The 5,402-nt window shown below is 40.9% G+C and overlaps 1 non-coding gene across 1 annotated transcript; it reads left to right on the top strand.

Moving 5' to 3' along the window:
• Positions 1-670: 670 nt before the first annotated feature.
• LOC121164227 lies at positions 671-777 on the top strand. Its single transcript, XR_005885054.1, has one exon. It is a non-coding gene; the product is annotated as a U6 spliceosomal RNA (small nuclear RNA).
• Positions 778-5,402: the final 4,625 nt, after the last annotated feature.

The following is a 5,402-nucleotide window of genomic DNA, read 5'->3' as shown; positions in this document are numbered from 1 at the left end:
ATAAATATCTTCATATGCATATAAATATTTTATATAAGGACATTTCAAAACACATTCTCTATTCATTGGTCCTTAGATTCCAGCTCTCCACACTAGCCTGTGTGGAGCCTTGTTGGAGTCATCTGTGCCCCATGGGAATCTTCATTCCTCTATTAGCTGCGCAGTTTCTCTTCTTTTGTTTTTGAGACTTACACTCCTTAAATAGATTATCTGTTTTTTACTTACAGATAAAATGAGAAAGGCATTAGTGGAAGTAGAAATTGTTTTTTCAGTCATTGATTTTGATAATTCATCACTTTTTAGAATCAAGTTAACATTATAAAGTAGAAATTAACCAAAAAAAACATGATTTAGACATCTTTCAAGTGAACCCAATAATACATGACTACTTTACAAGGCATTCCTTTCAAATTAAACCAAAAATGCTAACAAAAGCTTGTTTTGTAAATCATAGTAGAAAATTAAGCTCAGAATTTCTCACATAAATGCCATTTAAAATAGATTATCTTTACCCTAAAGGATTATACTCAAGCACTAAAGAAAAGTAATATCTGTTAGAAATTCAGCAGTGTTAACAAAAAAAAGTCTTCTTACAAACTTAATACTGAAAAAAGAGTAGCTGAGCCACAAGAACACAAAATTTTTTAAATTCATTTGTAAAGTAACTTCAGTGCTCGCTTTGGCAGCATATATACTAAAATTGGAATGATACAGAGAAGATTAGCATGGCCTCTGCGCAAGCATGACACGCAAATTCGCGAAGCGTTCCATATTTTAAAATAAATAGATAAAATAAAGTAACTTCTGTAATTCAGAACTACACCTCTTTTGTACAAATTCTTAAAACTTTATACAAGATGTTAAATTTGTTCAGCTTTTAAAAGTTTTTTTTTAAGGTTTATCTTATTTTTATTCAAAAGACAGATTAACAGAGAAGAGAGACAGACAGGGAAAGACCTTTCATCTGCTGGTTCACTCTCCAAGTGGTGCCAACAGCCAAAGCTGAGCTGATCCAAAGCCAGGAGCCAGGAACTTCTTCCAGGTCTCCCATGCAGATGCAGGGTCCCAAGGCTTTGGGCCATCCTGTGCTGCCTTCCCAGTCCATCCATAAGCAGGGAGTTGGATGAGAAGAGCGGTCTGGACCCAAACCAGTACCTATATGGGATACTGGCCCTTGAAGATGGAGGGTTAGCTTGTTGAGCCACGGCACTGTCCCACAGCATTTAAATATTTTAGCTTATTTTCCATTTTATTAGAGAGAGAGAGCACTTTCATCACTCCCTTTAGGAGTGCAACTCTCATAATGGCCAGGGCTGGGCCAGGAAAACGCCGGGGAACTCAGCTGGATTTCCCACATATTTCACCCAGATACTTGAGCCGTACTGGAATGAGCTGGAATCAGGAATGCAACAAGGATTTGGATTCAGGTAGTTTGATAAAGAATGCAGTTAGGGACAGCATGGTTGTGTAACAAATTCTTTACCTGCTTTGCAGGATGTCCCGGCTTCCTTACTTCTGACCCAGCTCCTTGTTTTGGGCCTGGGAAGGCAACAGAGGATGGCACAAGTATTTGGGACCCTGCACACATGTGGGAAACTTCAAAGAAGCTCCTGGTTTGGGACCTGCTCAGCTCTGGGTGCTATGACTTTTTGGGGAGTGAATCAGAAGATGGAAGATCTCTCTCTTGCTCACTCACTCTCTCTGACTCCTCTTTCTCCTGCTGTAAAAGCTGCCTTTTAAATAAAAACAATTATTTAAAAAAAAAAAAAAGAGGGCCCAGGACAATGGCTCAATGCCAGGATTCCCATACAGGCATGGGTCCATGCCCGGATGCTCCATTTTCCATCCAGCTCCCTGCTTGTGGCCTAGGGAAACAGCAGATGACCCAAAGCCTTGCGACCCTGCACCCATGTGGAAGACCCAAAAGAAGCCCCTGGCTCCTGCTTTGCATTGGCTCAACTCCCACATTACAGCCATCTGGGGAGAGAACCAGTGGATGAAAGATCTTTCTGTATCTCCTTCTCTCCATAAATCTCATCTGGCTTTCCAATAAATGCATAAATAAAGAAATAAATAAATCTTTTTTTAAAAAGCCATCTCCACAGGTTTCCTTTTTCTTTTTTCTGTCTTTAAAAATTTATTTATTTTTATTGGAAAGTCAGATTTGTAGAAAGAAGGAAAGACAGGCAGAAAAAGATCTTCCATCCACTGGTTTACTCCCCAAATGGTCACAACAGCTGAGACTGAGCCAATCCAGAGACAGGAGCCAGTTGCTTCTTCTCAGTCTTCTACACAGGCACAGGGTCCCAAGTACTTGGCCATCCTCTGCTGCCTTCCCAGTCCATCCAGAAGCTACGAGCTGGATGAGAAGAAGAGCGGTCAGGACTCAAACCAGCACCCACACAAAATGAGGAGGCCTGTAGGCATAGGATTAGCCAGCTGAGCCATCACACTGGCCCCAAGATCCCTTCTTTATGAATAAACTTTCACTTAAGCAGTTGCTGTCCCTCTTTTTCCTTGATATTTATATTGTATTGTATTGTAGTATAGTATATTATATTACTCTTCAACAAATGCTTCCACCAAAACCCTACTAATTCTATAGGATAGGAAGGAAAAACTAGCATCAAAATTTATAAAATCATACTATGAAAGCTTAATATTCATCCGGGGTTGTTAGTCACTACAATAAAATCTTATTTTTATCTCCTCTCCCCATTCCTTATTTACACATCCTCAGATGAGAAATGTATCTGTCTTGTGAGTACCGAGACTATAACATACAATGGTCCATGCTCCTCAGCTAGGTAGAATGAATATTTTGAAAACCAGTGCAGCAATCTAGCCTGGTTAACCACCAGAGGCTTGCATGCCATACCAGAATGTCGGGGTTCAATACTTAGCCCCATTTCTGGCTCCAGCTCCCTGCTAATAAGAACTCTGGAAGGCACAAGGGGTGGCTTCAGTCATTGGAGCATTGCCATGCTTGTGGAAGACCTGATTGATGTCCTGGCTCCCAGCTGACCTAACACTGGCTTTTGCAGGCATTTGGGGAGTGATCCAGAAAATGATGATACTCTCTTCTTTCTTTTGCTTCTCTGCTTCTCAAATAATATTATAATACAAAAAAAGGCAAGCATGTTTGTTACAAAGTTAAATATATACTTAGCAAATGATCTAGCATTTACATTCCTGGGCATTTACCCAAGCAACTGAAAGCAGATGTCTACAGAAACACCTGTATACAAATCTTTATTGCAGGGCCCGGCACGGTGGCGCAAGCGGTTAAGGTCTTCGCCTCGCACGCCCGGGATCTCATATGGGCACCGGTTCTATCCCTGCAGCCCCGCTTCCCTTCCAGCTCCCTGCCTGTGGCCCGGGAAAGCAGTGGCCCGGGAAAACAGCCCAAGGCTTTGGGACCCTGCACCCGCGCGGGAGACCTGGAAGAGGCTCCTGGCTCCTGGATTGGCATAGCATTGGCCGTTGTGCTCACTTAGGGAGTGAATCATCGGATGGAAGATCTTCCTCTCTGTCTCTCTTCTGTGTATATCTGCCTTTCCAATAAAAAAATAATAAAAATAAATCTTTTTTTAAAAATCTTTATTGCAGCTTGATTCAAAATAGCCAAAAACTGGAAAACACCCAAATGTCCATCAACTAATGAACAGATAAAGAAATTGTAACATATCCATGCAAAAAAGTCAACACAGTGATAAAAAGAATCAAATTACTATCACATATAATACTGATTCCACATACTAGATAATCCCATTTATAAAATATCTAAGAGTAAAACAATATGGATAGAAATGTGATCAGAATGGCCAAGGTCTGGAGATGAAAGGAGAGAAGAAGAAAATTGACCAACAACAAAAATATTGGAGGAACCTCCTGGGGTAATAGAAATGTTTACATCTGTATTGTGGCGGTGGCTATATTCTTCTACCAATTTGCCAACTAATCCAACTGTACACTGAAAATAAAGAATGAGATCATATTTGAACTCAAATTTAATTTTTTTAAAGTGTCCAATTATGCTTTTCTTTTTTTTAAGATTTATTTCTTTTTATTGGAAAGGCAGATATTTTTTAAATGATGAAAAAGAACAAGAGTTGGCGACCTGGTTCAACAGGTTAATTCTCCACATTCAATTGCCTGCATTCCATATGGGCACCAGTTCATGTCCGGGCTGCTCCACTTCCCATCCAGTTCCCTGATACAACCTGGGAAAGCAGTAGAGAATGGCCCAAGTCCTCGGGGACCCTGCACCCATGTGCAAGACCCAGAAGAAGCTCCTTTGCAAAGTTAAGTACTAGCCTGCTATCTTGTTAAAAATATATGTACACTGCAGAAAGAACAGACTATCCCACCAATGCCTGATAATGCTGTAATATGAAATTTTGTGTTTTACGTGCATGACAATAGTTTTTGATGATGACAAAATATTTGATTATGCCACACTTGCTTAGATCTGAGTCTGGAGAAAAGACCTTCTTATTAATTGTTGGGGTCCGTGCAGTGGATGTGGGGGAAGGTGAAGGTGTGAAGAGTATTGTTCCATTATAGGCAGGGCGACAAGGAATTTCCCGCTGTATGGCAGGGCCCAGCGGAGTCTCTACAACCACCTGAATGCAGCTCCACCTCCCTTTGTATGACACTGGACCACCCTGCAGAAGAACTCTAATCCATTCAGGCATTGTTTGTTACTGTGGAGTTGGCTTTTTTACTCAATTTGAGCTTGGAGGTTAATGTCAATAATAATGTCTTACAAAAGGGCCTTCTATTATTCCTACTGTCTTGGCTGTCCCCATTGACCTTATGCTAATCAAGGGACCTATATTTAGGCTTTCATTCTTTTCCTTGATCTTCAGGTTCTCCTTTTCTTTGTGATACACTTCTCCCCTTATGCTAATCAAAGAACCTGTATTTAGGCTTTCATTCTTTCTTCCATTTTTAGGTTCTCCTTTTCTTTGTGATACAAGATTAAGTTGTAGAATAAGAATTGTAGTAGGAACTTCTATTGTTTTTAGGTAAAACAAATGGCAGAAGTATCCTTAGAAACACCCACTTGACCATGACTTAAAAAGTCTGAGCCAGAGTTTGACTGTTTCTGTATAAATAAAGCGGACAGCTTTCCTGCATTGTCCATTATGATCATGAAATCGTAGTGGTCCATTTCTTTCCTCTCAACATCTCATCCATGCACCCTTCTCGAGTTCCGAACTCAGCTGGAGCTGGACTCTGGCAATTAATGCCTGTAATAACTAGCCATATCTGATGGGCGCCAGTTCTAATCCCAGCAGCTCCACTTCCCATACAGCTCCCTGCTTGTGGCCTAGGAAAGCAGTCGAGGACGGCCCAAAGCCTTGGGACCCTGCACCTGTGTGGGATACCCAGAAGAG

The sequence above is a fragment of the Ochotona curzoniae genome, unplaced genomic scaffold, assembly GCF_017591425.1.
Source record: "Ochotona curzoniae isolate NIBS_2020 unplaced genomic scaffold, NIBS_Ocur_1.0 contig_1014, whole genome shotgun sequence".
Classification (NCBI taxonomy): Eukaryota; Metazoa; Chordata; class Mammalia; order Lagomorpha; family Ochotonidae; genus Ochotona; species Ochotona curzoniae.
The sequence above is the reverse complement of the archived record's forward strand: the minus strand, read 5'-3'. Positions and strand labels throughout refer to the sequence as shown.